Genomic DNA, 26,332 nt, shown 5'->3' with positions numbered 1-26,332 from the left:
TAACAAAAGCATTAAGGTTTCTGAAAATTCTTTTCAAATTAAAATGCAGGAAAAATGTAAATTTGTATTTATGTTCTTCATATGGGTCTGAGCTTGGTGGCTATTGAATACAGAAGTTTTGTGGAACAGAATTTATGAACATAATGATAAATGTTCGAAGACATCAAAACCGAAATTTAGATTATAGATAGCATTTCCAGAAAAGATTTCTTTGAGTCTTGGTTCAATGCTTTAAATTGTACGCACTTTTCTGAAATGTTGAGATGTACACAAAGTGGATCTCCAAGTTGTGCTGATTTCTGTAATTTCAAAATTAACAAATGTAGAATGCACATCCATATGACTTCGATTGATAATATTTACATTCTCCGTAAATATCAACACGGGACAATGGCGATACCATTGGCATGGCGTGCATTTTCAACTGATTTGAGTGTTTGTTGTTTAACGCTGCCCTTCAAACTATATGGCGTCGGCCCGTAACTAATTGTCAGGACAAGACAAAATCAGTGACTGATATTGCGAGCAAGATCCCCGCCATCGGGTAAAATATCAAGCAATCAACCAGGTCACCGAGCCATACCAGCCGATCCATTGGGCATCATAGCTGCTTGTGTCCAATGTTCCCACCGTGATATTGCTGGAGTATTACTAAAAGCTGTGTAAAACAATACTCACTCACTCGCTGACTTACTCACTCACTCACTCAAATTGCTTCATAATAACGTCATACACGTATTAAGTCCAGGAAGCAAATGATGCCTTTGACTCACTATAACCATATTTGTACCAAATGCTTGGGAGAGAAAGTTATATCCTTGCAGATGTTGAAGATTACACACCGTAAACTATTAAAAGGAACATTTTGTACCAATCCCCTCCGACATGTTGCAGTTTCAGATGTAGCATTGGAGGAAGCCTAGTGATTAAAGCGTTATTTCTTCCCGCAAAAGGCCCAAGATCCATTCGCTACACGGGTATAGTGTGTGAAACCCCGTTTGGGTGTCCCGTCAGGTGTATTGCTAAAGAAGGCGGAAAACGCACTCACGCATTCACTACACAATATGACCTAATACACATAAAATGCAACCGGAAAGTAACTTCTTCCATCGTATTTCAAGACATGGGTAAACACAGTTACATGTTACGTTAACGTTTAAATAATAATCTTGTTCCAAGGTTTTCAGAGCAGGTTCGTAAACGTCAAAATAATCTTACATTCGAATCGTAAAAGGTCAGCTTGAGTGGCGGGTCCAATTGCCCTGATGGCGCAGGAAATATGTTGAAAGCCAGAATGTCCTTGCTCACTTCAACCTGTCTTAAAAACGAGAAGTAATCGAACAAACATCAGGTTATTTATTCCGAATTTTCCAGAGTCACAAAAACAGTATGAAATCATTTATTACACCACTGAATAGGACCTACATGTCAAATAAAATTGGGAAATAGAATGTATAATATCTGCATGGAATTACACACGGACAGTTCAAAGTCAGTATATTTCCAAAGTGTTTTCTTATCTAGAACTCTGACAGTGTAATTTGTTATTACTGTCTATGGCGTCTCTAGAGATGGAAATATACTTAGGACTGCTCTTCAAATCATATTCCTCGGGGAGTAGAGATGAGACGTTCTTGTAGTAGATCACACTAAACCTTATGGAATCATTTCCTGGAGTAAATAAAATCAGCAAATAAGTCATCTCAAATGTCTTGGTAATTTGAATATCCTCAACATCAAAATCATTTGATTTGATTCAAACATCAAATTTGATATCCTGTTGTAACTCCGAGAAACAATGACAAAAGAATCATCTTGGAACCGGATGATTAATCAGTCTATTTTATTTGGAGACACTTGCGGTCAAACAAATTTTAATTTTAAACATGTATGATCAATCTCGAATGAATACACTTTCGATGGAAGAACTGCTAATGATAATTGCAATGGTCGAAAAAAGCTCATTGTAATTGTTTCATATACCTGCCAGGTTGTCCACTGTTTTACTGTCTAGCTTCAGTGTGCCGTAAATTTCCTGAGAAACATCAACCAGATCCTCAGAAAACACGATGTCCTTTACGTCCATGGGGTTTGTTTTACCAACCTGGAGAACTGGGAAAATCGCACTATTTACAATGAGTGAGTGAGTTGGGTTTAACGCCGCTTTTAACAGTATTACAGTTATATCACGGCGTGTCAGCTCAATGTGGGAGGAAAGCCCGAAGTGATGCGAGTCTCAGACGTTTACCACTAAACTTAGAAACATAATCGGGGCGAACCGGGATTCGAACCCACAATCATAGGTTTCTGGCGTGCCAAAAGGACGCAACTCTGCACAGCGAATCGCGGCGCCTTAGACGACTGGGCCACCCTGCCCCCCTATTTACAATGAAGTAAACCTTGCATTACTGACACGGCTTTGAGCATTATGTCACTTATATCATTGTGTGCCGCCTTAATGCCACCTTTTCTTTAAGAGTGTTGTGTATTGTGAATAGTATAACCAATTGTCATTTCCTTCAGCATAGATTTATACACATAATATTAAGAATATTCATCTTTATCTTGACAGTTTAGCGCAAATATTGATAGCTGGAATCCATAAGCACATGGTAAAGTGAAGTATAAAACTTCAGTTTGACAATTAACAATAACTGTAACAATAAGGAAAAGAAACATTTGTTAACCTAATAGAGAACACTAAATTACACTAAAGGTGATCCTCAGAAAGCCTCAACACTGTGACAAACGTGAAAACAATATTTGAATAACTTATTTTCTCGGGAGGGTATAAGTAACGAAATTGATTTGAATACACATAAACTTTAATAAACATAGCTTTGTAAAGAAATATATAAGTCACATGCCGATGCTCAATTGAAATGACGAAATATGTGCCAAGTTTCATTATTCTGTAGTGTGAAGCTAGTAGTGCCTAAATAAGATTAACAATGGTTCTCGCTTCTCCCAGCAAATCAGTAGGACATGCTAGATACTTTGGCTTTTGGTTTACCAATGTTAGGAAACGTTAATGTCTTCAATTCTCCTTCATCCAGGCTTTCCGAATATATATCAGTCATGCTGTCCGCGAAGTCAAGCATCTAGTTGGAAGTGTTTGGTTCTGAAAGAGAAACACAATGCACCAAAGATACTTCGGCCGTTAATCTGTTACTGAATGTAACAAATTCAAAGTGAGATCAAATACTGTCACAAATGCGACTGTCGGGCCAGAACACCAGTGCTAACTCATTGCAAAGATGGATATTAACAATGCTAAAGTCGTATTTCCAGTCGTATACACCAAAGCACGAATATAAGTGAAAATGTACCTACCTCTAAAGTCTTCCATAGCTCTGCTGTTTTGGAATCCAGTAAGTTACTGATGGACTCAATATATGCCTGAAACAATTTTCATTGCTGAAGAATAATTGTAACTTGACAAAAAGGACATGCGTGTTTGTCTCGTCATGTGGAGGGTTCTATTTGTCGTTTCTATTTCCTACAAATCTAGTCGAGGTCGCTAGAAATTCCAGCAAAATTTCTAGTATATTTTGACAATCCTTTTCTAGTTATTCTTGGAAATCCTACTGGGACTGAGACGGGTAACTCGGATACTCGGGTCGGGTGGGTCCTGAGTAGGACCCGGGTACCCACAGGACTACCCGGACCCGTGGTTAGTCACGAGATATATCGTTAAATGACAAAAAAAACCTCACTATAGCTCAGTGGTTACACTACAAGTCGCTAATGTTCGCATTTCTTTCTGACGATGCACACATTCCTCTTGACCTGTATATGTTTGAGTAAAGATAAAGCTTCAGTCAACTTCAGTGAACGGATGATCTGATTGTTTGATACATATATCTAAATAGTTTTGGCCAGGGCTGTGGTAAAACAACCATACATTTTGTTCCCAATTCCTGAGACCTGCTGTGAATACGCGGTTAGGGTCGGATACCCGGGTAGTAATTTTGGACGCGTCCCTAATTCCTACATATAATCACCAATGTGTGACCACATGTATCCTTTTGAACGTTTAAGAAATAATAAAGACATCGCTCGTGAATATGTTCTTGAGGCAACGTACTTTGTTGCATTATAAATATGCATCATTACCATTCTGTAAATATTCACAATGTATTTCAATTTTTACTCAATGACATTATCATAAGGCGACAAGTGTGACATGTTTCCGTTGTTTGAGAAGACACCTTATTTAAAGTCGATTTGATAACTTGCACATGTTTATGGTACACATACTCGCTCACTCACACACACATGCACGCAAGCACACACATACAAACGCAGGCACACACGCAAACACACGTAAGCACACACAAACGCAAGCAATCACACACATAATACACACATACACACGCACGCACACAAAGGTATTTAACCAAAAACAACAAAGTATTCAACTAATCTGCCGTGCAGAAGTAAGTATACACCTGAAAATTGGTTTTGACAAAACGTTAATTCTTTATCAAAACTTAACTATGCTGAAAACAGTCGACGTCAGGTCCAAAACACAACTAAAATACATCACCATCGAAGAACCATTTCTTGTTTGTTTCTTTTCAGCCACGATCAAATATTGGGTGTATACTTTCTTCTCCCGGCAGTTTAAACTGTTTGGTTTTTTTTCGAAATTCTCAGTTGCAAACCCTTGCGAAGTCTTCAGTCTCACTCTTGTCCGCTGCGATGTGTCTGTCCCTGGATGTTTTCAACAACCGCTCCAGATATCGAGTCAAAACAGCAATCTCTTTGCTTCCAAGTCTGCCGGAATTCGTGTGTTTTAAGAGAGTTGAGATATTTTTTAGAAGCAGGCCATCCTTCATCCGTTCCATCTATAACAGAAGTTCGTATTATGCCCTCACATGTCACTCAAATACACTGAAACAAATTGTGAATGATTGAATATAAACGTCAAAACCAGAGAATAATCAGTCTCGATAATCTGCAACAGAGCAGCGGAGAAAATTATATGAATGCCATATGAAAGACATTGACTGACGACCAATTGATCACACACATATATAAGTCAAGTGACTGACTGACTGAGTATGGTTTTACGCCGCTTTTAGCAATATTCCAGCAATATCACGGCGGGGGACACCACAAACGGGCTTCACACATTGTACCCATGTCGGGAATCGAAGCCGGGTCTTCGGCGTGACGAGCGAACGCTTTAACCACTAGGCTACCCGACCGCCCCATATAAGTCAAGTAATCACTCACTATGTGGGAAATGTAACGTAATCGACGCGCGGTGGTAGTACACATCCATTTTTAAATCTACTCCTGTTCAAATTGTTTTCCATAAAGTGAAGATAGGAGCTGCCGACAGTGCTAACATGTATTCTGGTTGCCTTGGTTAAATCATTATGCGTTTCTTTCAATAATGTTGACATTTAGTTGCACAGGGTTTAAATCAGTGTCAATGAAGAATCATTCAGTGAAGGCAGGATCAACCAAATAACAAAAATATCGCTGTAACAGTAATGTTAAACGGGACCTGTGTGAACGATGAATGTCATGTGCGTAAATACGACAAACCAATCAGAATGCGCGTATGACTTCAATTACTTCGGTCAAAGAATCCCTCGGGAAAATGTTTGATTTTACATATGTCTTGCATATAAAAATATACGCAAGATACATTTAAATGTGTTCAACAACAACTGTATAATATGTCCCAATACGTCCCAATGAGTTTTCAATAGCATCTGGAATATATGTGACATATGGGGGAATCATTACTCAACGAGTTGACAATTCTTTTAGCTATGCCCGTTTGCGCTTAGACGGAACCCAGTTGCAAAAATGGCCACGAGAGGGGCACGAGTCGCTATTCGGCTTCGGCTTGTGAATTTACGAAAACGAGCCGATGGTAATATCGGGAATGGTCTATAGTATTGTTGGCATCTTTGTGCAATGAAAAATGGCGAATTGGAAACCGTCCAATATACGACATGTCGTACCGGACTTGTTACATGAATGATATTCAGAATGTTAAGGGAACGCAGTATCATCGCAATATGGTGTTATGAGGAACTTCGTGTCAGCATCATTCTGGCTATATAGTCAGGATACTGTCGCTAACGTGCATCCAGTGGATAAACAATGACAATAGTAAGTCGTTACTTACCTCATCGTTGAGGTCTGCTATACCTCTACTGACACACTGACTCATGTCTTCGTCCAGCCATTGTCCTTCATACCCGCACGTTCGTGTCATCACGCCTACAAGAAGGTATTCTTACAGATGGAAACACTGCATATATGCAATGAATCAAGTCCACTATGTGATGATGCTCAAGTAAGGGCTGCCGGTAAAGCAGGATGTGCTCAGCATTCTCGCTGACACATGGTGCCATCATTGTTTTTCAGTAATCCATTCATATACTTTTCACCACTATTTTGCTTTCAACAGATAATCGAGACTGATTATTCTTTGGCGTTGGCGTTTCGAATTGAAGTAACTATTAATACAACCAGTGAAGGTCTGGGTTAGAATAGGTCTTCAGCAACCCATGCTTGCTGTAAAACGCGACTATGCTTGTTGTAACAGGCGACTAACGGGATCGGGTGGTCAGATTGGCTGACTTGGTTGATGCATGTCATCGATCCCAATTGCGTGATACCAATCACTGGATTGTCTGGTCCAGACTCGATTATTTACAGACCGCCGTCATAAATCTGGAATATTGCTGAGTGCGGCGTAAAACAACCTACCAACCTAATGATACAAGTGACGGTTTCATGATGAATAGGAGATGATTCGTTTTTGTCCGATGTGTTCTATTCCAGCAACGTTTCTATTTATCTAGGGAAGTAGTCAATTTTCAAAAGAATGTGGGACCATATTTTTACTTTTAAAGGGAAAATCTCAACTATGACACAAAAACTACTACTATTACTTCTTCTAATACTTATACTACTGCTACTACTACTACTACTACTACTACTACTACTACTACTACTACTACTACTACTACGGCTACTACTACTACTGCCGGATTATCAGGTCCAGACTCGATTATTTACAGAACGCCGTCATGTAGCTGGAACATTGCTGAGTCGGTGTTAAACAACAAACAAACAAACCTACTACGACGACGACGACACAACGATTACTACTACGACTACTAATGCTTAAGAATGTTCTACTATTTCTACAACAACAACTACTACTACGACTACTAATGCTAAAAAGATCTCTTCGTATCTGTTTACCATACACAAATGGAATATAAAATAGAATATATGCGTGAATAAATGATTCAGTAGGGTTTTACACCACTTTTAGCAATATTCCACGGCGGGGGACACCAGATATGGGCTTCACAAATTGTACACATATGGGAAATTGAACCTTGGCCTGGGCGTGACGGGCGAACACTTTAACCACTAGGCTACCCAACCGCCCCTGATTGACATTGTTTATACCTCTGAGATGATTGCACTTTGTGACCTCTATCAATCAGTGTACTCTTACATCCTTGATTAAGGTTTGCTGAACATGTAACGTCCCTTTAGCGTTATGCAGGTCATCCCAAAACAACACATCTTAGATTGTCACATGAACAGAAAAACATGAAACTCCAAGTTCATTAAAACCTAAACTCGTCAATCATTTTCAATTTGCAGTGACACTAGACATCTACGGATATGGTTAGCATACCATCATAAAAGCATCTATATGGTAAATACAAGTCATCACTCGGTCCAATATAGTGTGAATAAAAGCGACAGAACCCCTTTTAATGGCCATAAGAAATGATAATGAATCACCATCAAATAGTGATGATACCAGGTATTCGCGAACATCCGAACGTATCCTGCCACACTGGTGGCACCTGTCACAAACACATACAAAGGCGAGTCAACTATTCACCAGAAAAAACAACAAGGGAACATAAGTGAAAATAGAAAACTGCATCGGATATCATTTTTGTCACTGATGCATCTAATATGGAAATTTCCTCCACGTTTCTACCATAAAACCTTTTTGAAAAAGCTTTACTGAGGTCTTGAACGTTGTGAACATAATCACAAAACGTCCGCGGAAGACTCGTATGCGGCTCATTTAAATCTTCGTAGAAAGACCATACTGGATTTTACCTCAAAAGTTGTGAAATGTAAATACAAAGGATAGATCTGCTGGAATATTGCTCGACATAAAGGGAAACTTGAAGTCATCTATCCCCTCTTGCCATACAGTCTTGGGGAGAGGTTTTTGGAAGTCAATCTGAATCTTTATGCACCTATCTAAATATGAAACACACGAGGACGACTCATTGGCTTCTTTCGGTTAGGAAATCAGTGGAAGAGAATTGGCTATGTGATGTTATTGATCGACATCAGATCATCAGTATACCTGAAGATTAAGTTAAACTTCTGATGCCCTTTTCTGGTGTCACCCGCCTCTATATTGCTGGATTGTTGCTAAAAGCTGCGTAAAACCCAATTTACTCACTCGTGATGACATATATTGCATATGTATGTCAACGTCTTCCTATTGCTCATATCTAAACCATTTGTAATGATCACAGTGTAAATCCGAATGGTAATTATTTGTGTGCAGCAACTCACCCAGCTCTTCCCCGGGGCATGGTCTTTCCACTGTGATGTTAACGGGTGTTCTTAACCACGAGTTGTCACTGTCACATCGCTTCACCTCATCTGAAAATTCCAATACACATTTACATTCAGTATGACAACTTGTATAACACGTACAATAAAACAACGTTGCAAGCAATAAACAAAATACTTAATATATGTAGCTAATCTGGTTACAGGACATAACATTCAATTAATATTTTGGCTTTTTATCAATACTTTGAAATGGTATATAAGTATGTGATACAAATTAAGTCATTGTAAAACAGTACTATCCAACGTGAAGGCAACTTAGGTTGACAAGGTTACAAACGTTATGACATTGCATGGTCAGTCAGTTCAGTCCTTAGACCCGTGAAGATCCGGGTTAGAATAGGTCTTCAACAACCCATGCTTGCCATAAAAGGCGACCATGCTTGTCGTAAAAGGCGACTTACGGGATCGGGTGGTCAGACTCGCTGACTTGGTTGATGCATGTCATCGCATGGATCGATGTTCATGATGTCAATCACTGGATTGTCTGGTCCAGACTCGATTATTGGCCCTGGTTTTGTTTCAGCACCGTGCCGTGCGTTTTACCAAAGTGGTGAACGCTTAGGGCTGCATCTCTTAGGCTGACAAGAAATGGTCTTCACACATTGTACCCATGTGGGCAAGCTGACCCGCGTAAAGAGCGAACTCTACAACCACTAGGCTACCACTTGCCTTGCATGTGTTTGTGACGGGTGCCAGCGGTGGGGCACTATACGTTCACCTGGTATCATCACTATTTAATAGAGATTCATAAACACACATTTATGATATAGTTGGAATCGTACAGTGGACTTTTAGCAGAGATAACTTGCAAAACGAATATTTTTTCTTGACTTAAGCCATAGAATCTCTGCACTTGTACACAGCAAACATTATAAAAAAATTCATATATTGTGGTTAGTTTCGTCAGAGTCGGTGGATGCTGTCGTGTGACTGGATCGCTTGGGTGTCGGGTTTGGTAGCCGCCGCCGCATGGCTGGAGAGCTGCTGTGCTGTGTAAGGTGGCAAACACAATAGTTGTGTGAGTGTCTGGAGAGCTGCTGTGCTGTGTCAGGCGGCAGGCAGTAGTTGTGTGAGTGTCTGGAGAGCTGCTGTGCTGTGTAAGTTGGCAAACACAATAGTTGTGTGAGTGTCTGGAGAGCTGCTGTGCTGTGTCAGGCGGCACGCAATAGTTGTGTGAGTGTCTGGAGAGCTGCTGTGCTGTGTAAGTTGGCAAACACAATAGTTGTGTGAGTGTCTGGAGAGCTGCTGTGCTGTGTCAGGCGGCAGGCAGTAGTTGTGTGAGTGTCTGGAGAGCTGCTGTGCTGTGTAAGGTGGCAAACACAATAGTTGTGTGAGTGGCTGGAGAGCTGCTGTGCTGTGTCAGGCGGCAGGCAGTAGTTGTGTGAGTGTCTGGAGAGCTGCTGTGCTGTGTAAGTTGGCAAACACAATAGTTGTGTGAGTGTCTGGAGAGCTGCTGTGCTGTGTCAGGCGGCAGGCAGTAGTTGTGTGAGTGTCTGGAGAGCTGCTGTGCTGTGTCAGGCGGCACGTAATAGTTGTGTGAGTGTCTGGCGAGCTGCTGTGCTGTGTCAGGCGGCACGCAATAGTTGTGTGAGTGTCTGGAGAGCTGCTGTGCTGTGTCAGGCGGCACGCAGTAGTTGTGTGATTGTCTGGCGAGCTGCTGTGCTGTGTCAGGCGGCACGCAATAGTTGTGTGAGTGTCTGGCGAGCTGCTGTGCTGTGTCAGGCGGCACGCAATAGTTGTGTGAGTGGCTGGAGAGCTGCTGTGCTGTGTCAGGCGGCAGGCAGTAGTTGTGTGAGTGTCTGGAGAGCTGCTGTGCTGTGTAAGGTGGCAAACACAATAGTTATGTGAGTGTCTGGAGAGCTGCTGTGCTGTGTCAGGCGGCAGGCAGTAGTTGTGTGAGTGTCTGGAGAGCTGCTGTGCTGTGTAAGTTGGCAAACACAATAGTTGTGTGAGTGTCTGGAGAGCTGCTGTGCTGTGTCAGGCGGCAGGCAGTAGTTGTGTGAGTGTCTGGAGAGCTGCTGTGCTGTGTAAGGTGGCAAACACAATAGTTGTGTGAGTGGCTGGAGAGCTGCTGTGCTGTGTCAGGCGGCAGGCAGTAGTTGTGTGAGTGTCTGGAGAGCTGCTGTGCTGTGTAAGTTGGCAAACACAATAGTTGTGTGAGTGTCTGGAGAGCTGCTGTGCTGTGTCAGGCGGCACGCAGTAGTTGTGTGAGTGTCTGGAGAGCTGCTGTGCTGTGTCAGGCGGCACGCAATAGTTGTGTGAGTGGCTGGAGAGCTGCTGTGCTGTGTCAGGCGGCACGCAGTAGTTGTGTGAGTGTCTGGAGAGCTGCTGTGCTGTGTCAGGCGGCACGCAGTAGTTGTGTGAGTGTCTGGAGAGCTGCTGTGCTGTGTCAGGCGGCACGCAATAGTTGTGTGAGTGGCTGGAGAGCTGCTGTGCTGTGTCAGGCGGCACGCAGTAGTTGTGTGAGTGTCTGGAGAGCTGCTGTGCTGTGTCAGGCGGCACGCAATAGTTGTGTGAGTGGCTGGAGTCATCACTGACTTCCGGTAATCCATTCATGTTATTATCACCGCTCTTTTGCTTTTTACGCCTTATATACTCTTCAGAGAATAGGAGATCATGAAATAAGAATGCTAGAACAACGATAAACATTTTATGCAAGAACGTTTATGTCTGTGAAACTTAACACCAAAAACATATCCTGTAGTTTGCACGTGCCTCACGCACTAGCGCCACACACGTGCGCAGTGTGTTATTCGTGATTTTTTTCACTTTCAAGGAAGATTCATTAATTTCTTATAATTATTCTTTTCAATCTTATTGATTCCGCTTATCATACAGTCATGATTTACTTCATTCATTTTTGTGTACGAACTGGCGAAGCGACGTCTGCAAAGCGGGGAGCGTCTACGTGTTGTTGGCATGCTGTGATTAGCAGACTATGAAACAGGTACCAACAAACCTAGAGGGATTTTACGTGCGCATCAGACATTAGGATATATTCCTTTGAGACAGTCCTCGTGCATTTACTTTTGACGAATCATTATCATTCTGTATAATCACGTTTTCATTGCCTTTCTATAACTGCTCTATACAGTACATCTGTATAAAGTCATTTCACTTACTGTCAATACGTTGTAGCTATTCAATTTACAGTAGTCCCTTAATACCTCTGTTATAGACAACGTCAGTTAATGAATGCATGAATGAATATATATGAATGCATGAGTTTGTGATTGAGATTGTGCCTTGTGAGTTTCACTAGTTTCACTAGTGGCGAACTGTATATGAAAATGGGGTTTATTTACCACATATCTTTAAAGTAAAAAGTAAATACCAAAGGAAAGTGACTGTAAATTGTATGACGTCTCCATTAGCTTTCCGAGGGTACGTTGCGCTCTTAAAATCTCAATGTTTTGTTATCTAAAAAAGAATAAATGTAAAGAATGTATTTACAGTGTGAGGTTATCCAGTGCTCCAGTGCGTTCTAAATTAAATATCATTGGCTTCCCAACTTTCAGGAATGAAAGCTGATAATATATGTGCCTTGAGGGGTTTCAGCGAAATACATGTGTTCTTGAAAATTGTTCATTGTGTATATGGCAGTGACAAAAAGTAAATGGCGCAACCAGTTTATGATGCTTGTTTAAATGTTTCCGACAAAGTGAAAAAACACGACCAGTTAATTGTGATCACTTCAGGACTTCGTCCGATATCAATGGAGATTGTCTGATAAAAAAAACATATTGCCATGTAAACTGAAAAAGAATGTGGAATGATAAACACAAAATAGGTCCAACAAAATCTGCAAAAATTAAGAAATATATACAACGTTCAATGTGTTCATAAAAATGAGAATAAGAAATGGTTTGTCTGAACACTTACAAGGAATGGATTTATCAAATGTAGAGCTTTTGTTAAAACGTCTCGAAATGCTAAAGAATATTTTACAGGCTTTCGGGAAATTTCATTTAATAATTTTAACATTAGAAAATCTTCGACACAGGATAATTATATTTGATTTGTTTGTTGTTTAACGCCGCACTCAACAATATTCCAGCTTTATGACGGCGTTCTGTAAATAATCGAGTCTGGACAAGACAATCCAGTGATTGATATCATGAGCATCGATCCACGCAATTGGGATCGATGACATGCGACAACCAAGTCAGCGAGCCGGACCACACGATCCCGTAAGTCGCCTTTTTCGGTAAGTATGGGATGCTGAAGACTTATTCTACCCCGGATTTTCATGGGTCAATTATCATTGGAGATATAGATCCAAACAAATGGCCAAAATACATCTTGGGTCAGGGACTTGCTCAACCAAAATTCAGCCTATTTCAAGTAGTTTTAACCATTCTTCTGTACTCGGTCATGTCATAAGTACACACTTTTCATAACAACATTTCAAATTGTCCTGAGAGTTGACAAACTGACATTTCCAGTGGGCCACAACTGACACGTATCATACCCAGTCCTTGACAATATAATTCTTACCAACTAAATTATTAATCGTTCAACAGTCTTTGTAATCAGTTATCGCTTTAGTACAAACATTCAAGATACCTTAGTGATTTAAGCGTTCACTGGTCGGGCGATAGGGTTCCGATCCCGTTCATCAGTTCACTGATCATTGTCAAAACTCGTTACAATAACAATTTCGATTATCCACCAAAACAGATTTTGGGATGGGGGGGGGGGGGGGGGGGGGGGGGGGGGGGGTGGAGGGGACATAAAAGACAAAATAGCGGTGATAATTATATGAATGGATCACTGAAAATCCGTGATGACACAAGGTCTGCGCGACAAGGATGAGCATGCCCTGCCCTACCATTCGCACCCGTCACTCACACACAGTGCATGAAACAGTGTGTGTTTGATTGTTGCCTGACGTCACCAGTACCCCTGCCATACGACGGAGACTTGTACAGAAACCAGACAATCACGTGAAACACACCTCTCGCGTATCTCACATGAATTCGTGGGGACGGACCATAAATCTTATTCTTATGCATAGTAAAAGCCTTGAAATCAAAACCACACCGAGAACTAACCTTGTATGATGTACACCGTTGTTTCGTCACTTTTCCTGCCTTTGCCAAATCTATTTTCGCCTAAACACGAGTACGTTGCGTTGAAGCCCTTAGTGCCATTTTCCATGAGGTTACTTGTTGCTGAAACGTAGATAATTTCATACACCTCATTGCCATGTCAACACTATGGATTTACACTCTAAGACATTGTCTAGTACAGACTGAGACAGTATTCACAACCTATATGTATGACAACACTACTGTCACCAGTATTGGCAGAATGGGTTATGTCATTATGATAAGAATTTATAGTCTTGGGTGCCAGCTTGGTTAGAGATATTTCCAGTTTGGGATATTTCCCGTGTCTCTTAATATTAATGTTTCTCTTAAATGATGGACCACCAAGTTTTATATCTACAACCATCCAGGATGTCCAGTGAAATATTTATTTTTGTGTAAAATCTGAGTACAACTGATTTGTTCAAGAATGTTCGGAAATAGAATATTATTTTCTAAAACATACCACCGCTACCTTATATTCTAACCTCCATACGAAACGCGAATACCATACAGGTTGGTTAATACACGAAGACTTACCTATATTTGAGAGATATTAGATTGGTTCGATGCACAAACGAACATACTGGTATGTTGTGTGAACCGATACTCATGAACGCATCACATGTGACGTCAAAGATCAAGAGACTCGAGATGCACCATTTGTTTCGTTCAGGATTAGCGTGTTAAGTTTGGAAATCACGTGCAACATATTGTGATAAGAATATAGACGCATTGTGGTAACACTGATTTTTTGTTTTGTCATTAATTGATACACGTTGGAAACATCTCTTCTGAACTTCTCAATATGTTTCTATGGTTCGCGTTTCTTTTGGCGGTGGGTATATATGTTTCTTCACAGCACTATGTTTAACTTTGATTACAATATAGCGAAGAACCCCAAAAGATCCTTCACTGGTGAGCTCACATTCTCCATCCTCCTCCTCCACGCCGTTACTGAACCACGTGATGACGGTGTCGTCGGGGAATGGCTGCGTCACTCTACAGGATAGGACGGCCATTTCCCGATGCTGTATGAATACGTTCTTCAGGGGTAGAACCATCACGGTGGGGGTGGCAAATACTTGCACTGGTCCGCTGCAGCCAACTTCCTGGCCTGACTCGTCCCGGAGACTAAACGTAAAGTTTCCTGAAATGTACAAGTTACTTGGAAGAGTTGGGCTCAATAGTATTTCAGTTATATCAGGATATTTCACTTTGGTGTGAAGGGAAGCTTAACCTGATGTCGGTCCGTGCCAATGACCACTTTGATGTGAAGGAAAGCCTGGCCTGATGCAGGTCTGTGCCAATGACCACATTGGTGTTAAGGAAAGCTTGACCTGATGCAGTTCTGTGCCAATGACCACTTTGATATGAAGGAAAGCCTGACCTGATGATGATGCGTGCCAATGACAACTTTGATGTGAAAGAAAGCTTAATCTGATGTAGGTCCGTGCCAATAACCACTTCGGTGTAAAGGAAAGCCTAACCTGATGCAGGTCTGTGCCAATGACCACATTGGTGTTAAGGAAAGCCTGGCCTGACGTTGGTCAGTGCCAATGACGACTTTGATGTGAAATAAAGCCTGACCTGATGTAGGTCCGTGTCAGTGACGACACTGATGTGAAGGAAAGCCTGGCCGGATGTAGGTCTGTGCCAATAACCACTTTGATGTGGAGGAAAGCCTGACCTGAAGCAGGTCTGTGCCAATGACCACTTTGATGTGAAGGAAAGCCTGACCTGATGTAGGTCTGTGCCAATGACCACTCTGATTAGGTCCCCACAAGCATGAGTGAGGTTTGTTTGTTTAACACAGCAACCAGCAATATTCCAGTTAAATGACGGCGGTCTGTAAATAATTGAGTCTGAAAAACACACCAGCAGTTGACGCCATGAGCATCGATGTACACAACTGTGATACGATGACATGCATCAACGACCACCCATTGGTGTCACTCTTGGCACGGTTTCAGGAATAATGTGAGTCCTGTTCCCCCATCTGATATAATGAAGAGGCGAACTCCAGAACAATGCCAATTTGCTCACATTAGTGTTTAGGAATATTTGCATCACAGATCAATTTATATGACAATAAGTCCATACAGTTAATAAGATCACAACATGGTCTTTAATCAAAATATCAAAATACATATTAGACATACTCACTGATTGCACATTAGGTGAGGTGAAATGGGGTTAAACGTCGTGTTCAAGATTATTGCCATTATAGAGCTACGTGCATGCCCCACTCCGAGCCGACCAGTCCTTGGTTTAGCCCCTTAATGCCGGGCGCCAGACAGGGTAACAAGTATCATATTTTAACGTCTTTTGGTATGACGCGGCCGGGGATCGAATCCCGGGTGGACGCTCTACCACTAGACCACGTTGGCAGTTGGATTACACATTAACATATGCATCAGATTTATAACACCATAAAACAACAATGGTTATATCAATATGGCTGCGTTCATTCAGAAAACAATATCAGTATGTATCATCCAAACTATTTCTGAATTCATGTAATTCATGGACACAAATGTGAGATTCAAAATGTTGTATGGGGTTTCATTACTTTTTGAGATACACAGTTTATATAGTAAGGGTTACCTGAATCTCTAACAATTACGTTATTAATGGTGAGAGTGCCGGTGTAGTGATGAGCCGGTGAAATGGTGAGGCTTGTGACAAGTCGTGGATGTGATGGCGGGATTATGAATCTGTTGTCCAGCATCCTCCATTCCCCCGTGACGTTGCCAACAGGGTTTGGGAAAGTACCTGCACACGTCAGCTGTATCCGAGTGTTGTTCTTGGTGTATAACGGAGTGCTGTCTACGTCAGTATTTGAATATTCAAATTCCAACAAATCACGGTTATCTGAATGGAAATACACAATATTGTCAGTCCAAATAGATTTATTGGTTTTAGTTCCCTCAAACTGCATTTTACTTAGCAATTATGCATAGATGCAATTAATTAATCAGATATTAATCCAGATATTATCTTCAGAGTGAAACACCGGATATAGAAAGTTCTTGATATGGATCCACAGTAATCTCCCTTTGTAGGCTAAAACAAACGATCCACTGATTGTCCTGGAAGGTGGTTTTCAGATTAAAGGAGTTTCACTGTCTGCATACATTTTGTTCGTTTCTTGGTTGCTATACGCCGCACCCAGCTATATGGCGGCGGTGTGTACATAATCGAGTCTGGCCAGGACAATCCAGTGATTGATATCATCAGCATCGTTCCACTCAATTAAAATACGTTGACATGCATCAACCAAGTCAGCGAGTCTGACCACCCGATCTCGTCAGTCGCCTCTTACGGCAAGCATGGGTTGCTGAAGACCTATTCTAACCCGGATCTTCACGGGCGAGTCTGTACATATGAATATGGCATTACTTTGAAATACTCAATTACACGCAACACTAGCAAAGCATCCAACTTTAGCATTTAGTGTAATTTGGTTAACAGATGCGTGAATTTAAGCTTCTCTGCTTTTCAGAACTGTCCCGAATATATTCGGCAGCACTCACCTGTTTCCGCATCTAGGATTAAGGCATGTCCGGGAATGGTGTCCTCGTTTTCTAAACATAAAGAATGTCAGTGTTACTTAGTTAATACAGACATAAACGTGTAATAATCGAGTTCTCTTAACCCTCGTCAGGCTACCCTTTCTTACTTAGTATTTTAGCCTGTTCTGGACTGTCACTTTCCGTTCTCTTGTAGCAAGAACAGACCCGTGAAAATCCGGGGTAGGATAGGTCTTCATCAACCCATGCTTGCCGTAAAAGGCGACTATGCTTGTCGTAAGAGACGACTTACGGTATCGGGTGGTCAGGCTGGCTGACTTGGTTAATGCATGTCATTGATCCCAATTACGTGGATCGATGCTCATGATATCAATTACTGGATTGTCTGGTCCAGACTCGATTATTTACAGACCGCCGTCATTTAGCTGGAATATTGCTGAGTGCGGCGTTAAACAACAGGCTAACAAACAAACATGCAGAGACCAAATACACCCAAAACCCGGGCCTAGGAGACCCATGATAGCACTCAATGAATAAACAATTTCAAATATTAAATATTAATTCAATATTTAGTTGCAGCACGAGGCTTGACGTGTGTACTTTGAGACTTTGGGTGAATACATAGAACAATATTCTTTGGATTCAATTGCAGCCATACTACGTGCATTTAAACAGGCTACCGGGCTAAAGGCCCCAGGGAGACTGACGAGGATTACATTATGTCACGGCGTGGATCACCTTAGTATTTATTGATTTCAAAGTTTCCAATGTGGAACAGGTGGCCCAGTGGATCATTGAACGTGTTAGGATCCGCAGATCGTGGGTTTTAAGCCATTATTCGACCTAATCTTTAACCTTGACCACACATGGTATGTACATTCATGGTCACCATATTAGTAAGCGTCATCTTCCCCACCAAACTCATCTCACTCTCCCGATCACTCAAAGCTTTAATTGATTAATTACTGATTGATGACGATAAATAACTAGTGTTAACAGGATGTAACACAACGTGTTTAACCAACCTTTTCACCCACTCACTCATAGCATCGGATTTGCCATGACAAAATCAGTGACCACGTGGTTGAGCTTTACCCACAAGACCTTTCGATGATAGTATGAGTACCAGCATCACTTAAAGTATTTGCTTATGTTCGTGGTCAAGCCCTTGACTCAAGTTTTATTATGTTGCGAAAGCAAAAGTGGAGGTTGAAGTTACATTTTTCTGACTCGATATGACAACCAAATTTGAAAATCCCTATAGCGCCAACTTCAGCAAATGAGCAGTTTGCCTATATAGGAGAAAATATGATCGCAAAGTAAACCGCATGAAATATTTTGCAATTCGACCCTGATGCCTAAAACAAACATATAATAAATAATAAACTATTTTGCTAAATTTGATTTCATCTTCAAGATATGTTTGAACTGATTACAGTAAACTACGGTTATAACGAACTCGAGGGGACCACTAATTTTAGTTCGTAATAACCGTAGTTCGTTATAAGCATACATACAGTATATATACAACAAATGGTAGGGAATAAAAATAAGTTCGTTATATCCGTCAGTAACATAGTTTACTGTACATTAAGATGTACTTGATGTATGCGGCACATAGTGGCAATAGCCAGGTCCACATTTTATATATAGCAAATTCTAAAATGCGAAAATGCAATGTTTGCAAATCGTCTCCGAGGTATTCACATCACATGAGGCCCGGGAGGAGAACAAACTACGAATAGTTATTACCATCAACGTTTACTCCTTTTATGACCATACCAATACTTTAACCTGATACCTTAAACAAGCTTAAACGTAAACTTGTTTAATATTATTGCAGTCGAAAACAAGCACAAAACGGAAACATTTGTATATCCAGAATCCCGTTTATCCATATTGGACGGGAACAATTACATATTTCAACTATACCCATCAAAGGGTCCTGTAGAAAAGATCGAAATTCAAAAAAGGAAGTCTCGATATTATGTTTTAAGCCATTTTGGATATGATGAACTAAAAGCTCAATGGTCGTTTGACCTTTCATTACTTGAAATATGATTCCGAAATATTATTCTGATATATTTTCTTTACTCTACATAACTATGTACACTGTAAAATGCATAATCAGGATCAGCTTGAAGATCAGGGTTAGGATTGATCTTCATCAACCAGTGAGTGAGTGAGTGAGTTGGGTTTAACGCTGCTTTTAACAGTATTCCAGTTATATCACGGCGTGTCAGCTTAATATGGGAGGAAAGCCCGAAGTCTTAGACGTTTACCACTTCCGTGAAACCCATGAGCAAGGGTATGGTGCTGACAAACCTAAAAACATAATTGGGGCGAACCGGGATTCGAACCCACAATCATAAGTTTCTGGCGTGCCCAAGGGACGTGCCCCCTCATTAATCAATGATTGTCGTAAGAGGCGAGTATCAGGATCGGTTTGTCAGGATCACTGACTTGGTTAATGCATGTTGTTGTATCCCATTTGCGTATATCTATGTTCATGATATCAATCACTGGATAGTCTCGCCCAGACTTCATTATTTACAGATAGCCGTCATAATGCTGGAATATTGCTGAGTGAGCTATTTAACAACAAATATAACTATATATACACCTCAAACTGCAAAATGAGGAATGCATCTTGTTTCGGCAAAACTGATAATTCTCTGGTGTTGATGTTTCATATTTATATTTACAAAATGTCTAATGCCTTTCCTACCCTCATCCAGTGTCGAGGGGCTGACGATGTTGCTGCCTTCAGAAGTGAAGTAGTTGTTCACAGCCACGACATCAGCCTCGATCTCAGAGAATGAAGGCAAATAGTGCACCCAAGCCCTGATCTTGTCCGATTGTCTCCCTTTCCTTGTGACGTCGGCATCTGACGTGTCAGGGATAAACTTCTCGTGCATGCTGACCATGTCGCCCTTCTCGTCTCTCCTCCAGTATCGAACCTGTCAACAATGTTGTACTGCACACAGGACTGACAATTTTAAGATAATCAATTTATGAGTGAGTGAGTTCATATTTAACGTCACATCAGCAGGATATCTGCCATATAGTGAAGATCCCTATGCTATGAAGATCTCACATGTATAAAGTGTGCATTAAATGATATTTGATGCGATCACCTCCCTGAGGAATCTAAATCACAATGTGTTCCCAGCACACGAAGCATTATGTGCTCAAACGATCACTGGCTTGCCTGGTCCAGACTCGATCTTACGCTACATGGCAAGAATATCGTTACAACATTAAACCTAAGATGAACACATTTTAATGTACTCTAGTTACTCTTTATAATGACATATATCCTGGGACTATGCTGGCCCTAAAAGACATACGATTATGTGTTACCTAAGACTCAGAAGTCTGAAGTATAATAGGGGACTATATATTTTTTTTGATAAAATCCCAGCCGCCCCTTGATTATGAAAAAGTCGGTCACTAAGACAAGGGACACCTTGTAACCCTTGAACTCTCCCTGCATCGCCCTCGGGCTGGTATCAACAGGGTCCCAGCGGAATGCTGCACTTGTTGCCGTCACCTTCTCGTCCGGGTCCAACTCGAAGTTCGCAGGAATAACAGTTGGTGCTGAAACGTATGACCATTATATGTAATGTGTATTTGTTTTATATTGAACGCTGCATTGAACACTGTTTCAGCTATGTGACGTCGGCCTGTAAATAATTGAATGTGGACAATACGATCCAGTGTCGTCTCGTGGTGCACTCGGGGCCCTTCTGCCTAGGAATATCCAGCCCTATTCTAACCAGGGATCCGCGACTTATAGGGCTGAGACGAGTCAAGATTTACTATCCGGGTACTCGACCACCTATTTAAATTATTTACCCATCCGACCCGAGTTCCCCGATAACCCATCCAAACCCTTTCCCACTAGTTGTGTCTTATGACACATTTCGTAAGGTTCAATGTTTCTAAATTTGACAGCTTTCAATGACTTTTTGACCTATCGTCTTTAAGGATATTCCAGGTGGGTACAACCAACATCAATATTATAGGATGTCATTTGGGACCCCATTGCAAAACGACTCTATGCCTAAACTTGCAAACCTTGCCGTAAGCAGAAGGATGTTCCATTACTTTAAGCATTCTGTTAACGTTGATATTGCCTTTCAGTTAGATACTCCTTATATAAACAGGTCATTAGTCAAGGGTAATGATACCTCAGTGAAAAAAAAATAGTTAGCAGATAAAGCGACTGGAATTTGAAATTTGATGTAGTCCCACTGTAGTGTGTGATTCACTTTTTGTGTGAAAATGCATATGTTTAAAAGAATCACACATTCTTTAATGTCATGGTAAAATTCCTAGTACATCCCCTCCCCCCTCCCAATAATGTCATGGTAGATTTTCCAGTTGCCTTACCCCTCCCAATAGCTTAACGTAGCAGCTTATGAGGATCAGGTTATTACATTGTGTAACACCTTGCCCTGACGGTGCTCATGTTTTTCACCACTTGTTTCCATGACCCAAAATTGATTTTTCGATTACAGTTGTCAAAATCTTATAAAAGCGTTCAAAACGTTTCATGGTAGACATATTGAGAAAATGTCCTAACGTGACGCATCATTGACCAAAAGTATGTTCAATGCAATTCCCTATTTTGACTTTTACCATATATTCATAAATTGGTGCTCCCGCTAACACATTGTATCCTCATACCAAGGACGGAATCATAAACTGGACTCTACTTTTCTCAAAGAATTCTCATGGATGTGGATATGGTTTTGTCTATTATATTTACATGTCATGGTAAAATTACACTATGGCTGATTTTAGCGTATATGACCAATCCTCAACCAACATTGAAGTTTTATCTGTCGAAGGATACCTACCTCCCTCTCCGGAATACCCTAGGATTGCCTTGGCTTTCTCGATTGGCCTGGCGACCTTGTTCTCAGCACCAACTGTTATCATATACGGCTGATATATGTTATTGACCCAAATCTCCTTCCTTCCCACGGCATAGTTAGTCTCCAAGGTGTTCATGGTGAGCCCCCCGTCCTTCTCCCGCACAGTGATATTATAGACGAAACCAGGTCCATTGTGCTCAATCAGAGGCATGGGCTGCAATCAGAAAAATAGGGGGCTAATAGTTATCAGAATAGCATTTTACTATCTAATGTTAAACTTGGTAAAAAGATAAATCATTGAAGTCTTTGATAGGCATTTAGAAGTTGGATGAACATAAATACATGACACCTTTTACATCTTCCCGAGGCAAGAGAGTTAACTGACTTTAAAAGTCCAGTTTCCACCCTTGCCGAACTAGGCTGGAATTCCTGTGGAACACCAGTGGCTGTTATGAGTTATGTCCCTTCTATGCCTCTCATATAGACCATTCAGATTCCACCTCTCGTATCACTTGCATTTGCTTCAAACTAAATGGCGGCGCCCAGACAAGACGATCTGATCGACAATAAAGATCCATAATATGATAAAACGGGCCTTACATCGCGAAGTGCATCAAATCATGTGAGCACCTTGATTAAAAACATGAAAAGATTTGATATCTGTTGAAAACGAGTTGGCGTGCACATGCTTTGCAAATCCTGCAATCGACCGAACTCTGTATGACAGTTTACAAACCGGATTTCGATTTCAGTGAGCAATTTTGATTGGACTATGCATAGACTCGTTAGTCTCGTTCTAGTTTTTTTTAAAGTATCGTTTAATACTTCTCCACACATGGATGATAAAAGTGCCGTGACTGCAAAGTGATATGAGAGGAGAATGGGCTTGACTGATGTGAGCACTAATTGGCTGGAGTGTTGGCCTTCTTGGTTCATTAGTGTTATAAGGTGGCTCCCCCGGGCTGCCCTGCTGGCCTGGGCGTGTTCACCGCTGGGTGTATCTCTGCTGGTTTCACTGACGGAGCTATATATAAAGGTGTGTTTTCTAGTTGGTCAGCAACGAACCTGCACTGACTCACGATCTCAAAGACCTCTTTAGATGCTATCCGAAGGTGCTATATATCCTCCTCCGGTGTGCTACTGGTTGGGAAGGATATACCCTTCAGCATTACAATGAGTTTAGCGACTGTCATGATCATTTGAAAATCAATACAATCACACCTGCGCACACAGCCTCTGGCGTGTTCTTGAGGCAATAGGGGCACGGGTGGCCCACTCGTCTAAGCCGCCGCGATTCGCTGTGCAGAGTTTGGGCACGCTATAAATCTATGATTGTGGGTTCGAATCCCGGTTCGCCTCGATTATGTTTCTAGACTTGTCAGCACCATATCCGTGCTCGTGGGTTTCACCGAAGTGGTAAACGTCTGAGACCTGCATCACTTCGAGCTTTCCCCCACATTAAGCTGACACGCCGTGATATAACTGGAATACTGTTAAAAGCGGCGTTAAACCTCACTCACCCACTCACTCTTGACGTAATAAGGAAATGCCCTTCAAAATAACATGGATCAGTGACTGCCCAATTCATTTATGGTCAACACAAACCCACCTGCCCACACATCCTCTGGCCACTCATAGAGCACTCAGTCGTGATGCATCATGCGAAAAGTCAACATTCATTCAAAAGGATCAGCGAAGAAAAAAAGGAAAGCAAGAAATTGATATAAGTGGTTGTATCCTTGTATTTGCTTATTTACGGTTGTGATCTACTGAAATACTTGCTTGCTTGGTCTGTTGTTACCGGTACAGTCACCAATTTCAGCCTCATTATGGTGGAACCTAGAATCCTGAGGGGATATGGTAAGACAGTGGCAGGTTAAAAAGTTGACATGCACTTCTGTGTAAGCAAACATATTTCGTCAAGAAAGCCAAGCACATGCGCCGATTAAGAGTGTACCTTCGAAAGTTAAACAGTTCAGCAAATGATATAAGAGTCGTCTTACCTCCCATTCCACAACTAAATAGTTGGTCTTGTCGCCTACAGTCCTAACGTTACGTGGATGTCGATCTGGACGCCCTTGGGGTGTCTTGCATTCTGTGTTGCTAATTGCACTTGCCTTCCCAACACCCATCTCATTGATGGCTTTTACACGAAAATTGTATGTAACCCACATCGAAACATTTATCTTTGCCTGGCGAGCATCAGCGGGCAGCCTTGCAGCAAAGACCCATTCGTTAGGGTAGAACGATGTATTGTATTCTACAATGAAATTTAGTTTTGGGGTTAGGTTTGCCTGTTTCTCGTCAAACTGCCACTTCAGAATGACATCCTTGGCATTGCACTGAAGCACGATCACGTTGTAGGGGGGTTCTGGCGGAGCTGGAAGGAGATAACGATGGAAAGGACATACAATGAAACCCCTTAACTCGAAGTCCTAGCACAATCAAAAATCTGTTTTTAGCTCGAGTGGAGTTCTGATATAATCCTGATTAATAATTATATGTTGCTGGTAACTTGATAATTAGTATACAAATTTGAAATACCATTTTTGGACAATTTAATATCATAATGTGCCCGGTTCTTGTCTGAAGTAGTATATTACAAAATCCAAACATTTATGAGTGAGAGAGTGAATTTGGTTTTACGCCGCTTTTAGCAATATTCCAGCAATATCACGGCGGGGGACACCAGAAATGGGCTTCACACATTGTACCCATGTCGGGATTCGAACCCGGGTCTGCGGCGTGACGAGCGAACGCTTTAACCACTAGGCTACCCGACCGCCCCCAAACATTTATCAAAGCACTGATGCACAGTATGTACAATATGCGCGATATGCTTAAGCAGGTCTTCATATAACTAGCAGGACTGAGGTGGCTTAAACAATATTGCCACGGCACTGAATATGTAAACGGCTAAAAACTGGAATTCGATGTGACTGCCATAGCATAAAATATTCAAATATGACTCAACTATTTACAACTAAAAACTTGCCAAAATAACGGTTAAACTTAGAGTGACATTGTGTTGAACTACGATACATGTACAATGTACACGTTATTGTTGATGAAATTGTTTAGCTTCGGATAAAGATAAATGTATAGTTCGTCCCTTACAGGTTGGTATAGCTTTTCGAATCTATACAAAGCATTGGTGTTTTTTGCTATATGGTTATAAGTACGTGCTGATGATGAAAGAGTGATAACGATATAGGTTGAAATTATACTCATACCAGTATTGTTGGAGTATGTAAAAGACATGACGGCTATCAGGTTGTAAAAGGAAATAAGAAACACCATCACTGCCATCTGAGTCATCACCGCGTGACGTGGACCGGAAGTCCCTCTGCTGGCTGTCACTGATTTGTCAACGTAGGAACACAAAACAACATCCAGTAAGTGTTTAGTGACGAGATAATGTAAAAAATGAATGAAATAACCTGCCACTGCTCCCGAGCGAAAAAGCACTTTGTATTTTCAGTCTGATTAACAACACTTAGGTTTACAGAGATAGTTCCTGAAGATCAGTGACAAAATACATGATAAGTGAAACAATTTCAAATAAGATGTTTATCTCATATCGTGACTTGTCTTTTTCACTCGTGGTCGAGAAAATATCAACTCTGTCACGTCGATGACTAGATGACATACAGTCATTATGTTTTTTGACAAAATGGAAATATTCCCTATATATGGCCAAGTTAAGACAGTTTCTCAAGATGCAACATCGATCGTTACACAATTTAAGTTAAAACCTCTAAATCATTACTGCTTTCATACGAATGTCTATACATAGATTCATGAGAGCTTTCATACGAATGTCTACACATAGATTCATGAGATCTTTCATACGAATGTCTACACACAGATTCATGAGAGCTTTCATACGAATGTCTACACATAGATTCATGAGAGCTTTCATACGAATGTCTATACATAGATTCATGAGATCTTTCATACGAATGTCTACACATAGATTCATGAGAGCTTTCATACGAATGTCTACACATAGATTCATGAGAGCTTTCATACGAATGTCTACACACAGATTCATGAGAGCTTTCATACGAATGTCTACACATAGATTCATGAGAGCTTTCATACGAATGTCTACACACAGATACATGAGAGCTTTCATACGAATGTCTACACATAGATTCGCGAG

General features: G+C 41.1%; 1 pseudogene; it reads right to left on the bottom strand.

Moving 5' to 3' along the window:
* Positions 1–25,491, bottom strand: part of LOC139474680 (uncharacterized) — a 41,452-nt pseudogene extending 15,961 nt beyond the window's left edge.
* Positions 25,492–26,332: the final 841 nt, after the last annotated feature.

The sequence above is a fragment of the Haliotis cracherodii genome, unplaced genomic scaffold, assembly GCF_022045235.1.
Source record: "Haliotis cracherodii isolate W230 unplaced genomic scaffold, xgHalCrac1.p SCAF_3, whole genome shotgun sequence".
Classification (NCBI taxonomy): Eukaryota; Metazoa; Mollusca; class Gastropoda; order Lepetellida; family Haliotidae; genus Haliotis; species Haliotis cracherodii.
This window is presented reverse-complemented; position numbering and strand designations above follow the sequence as displayed.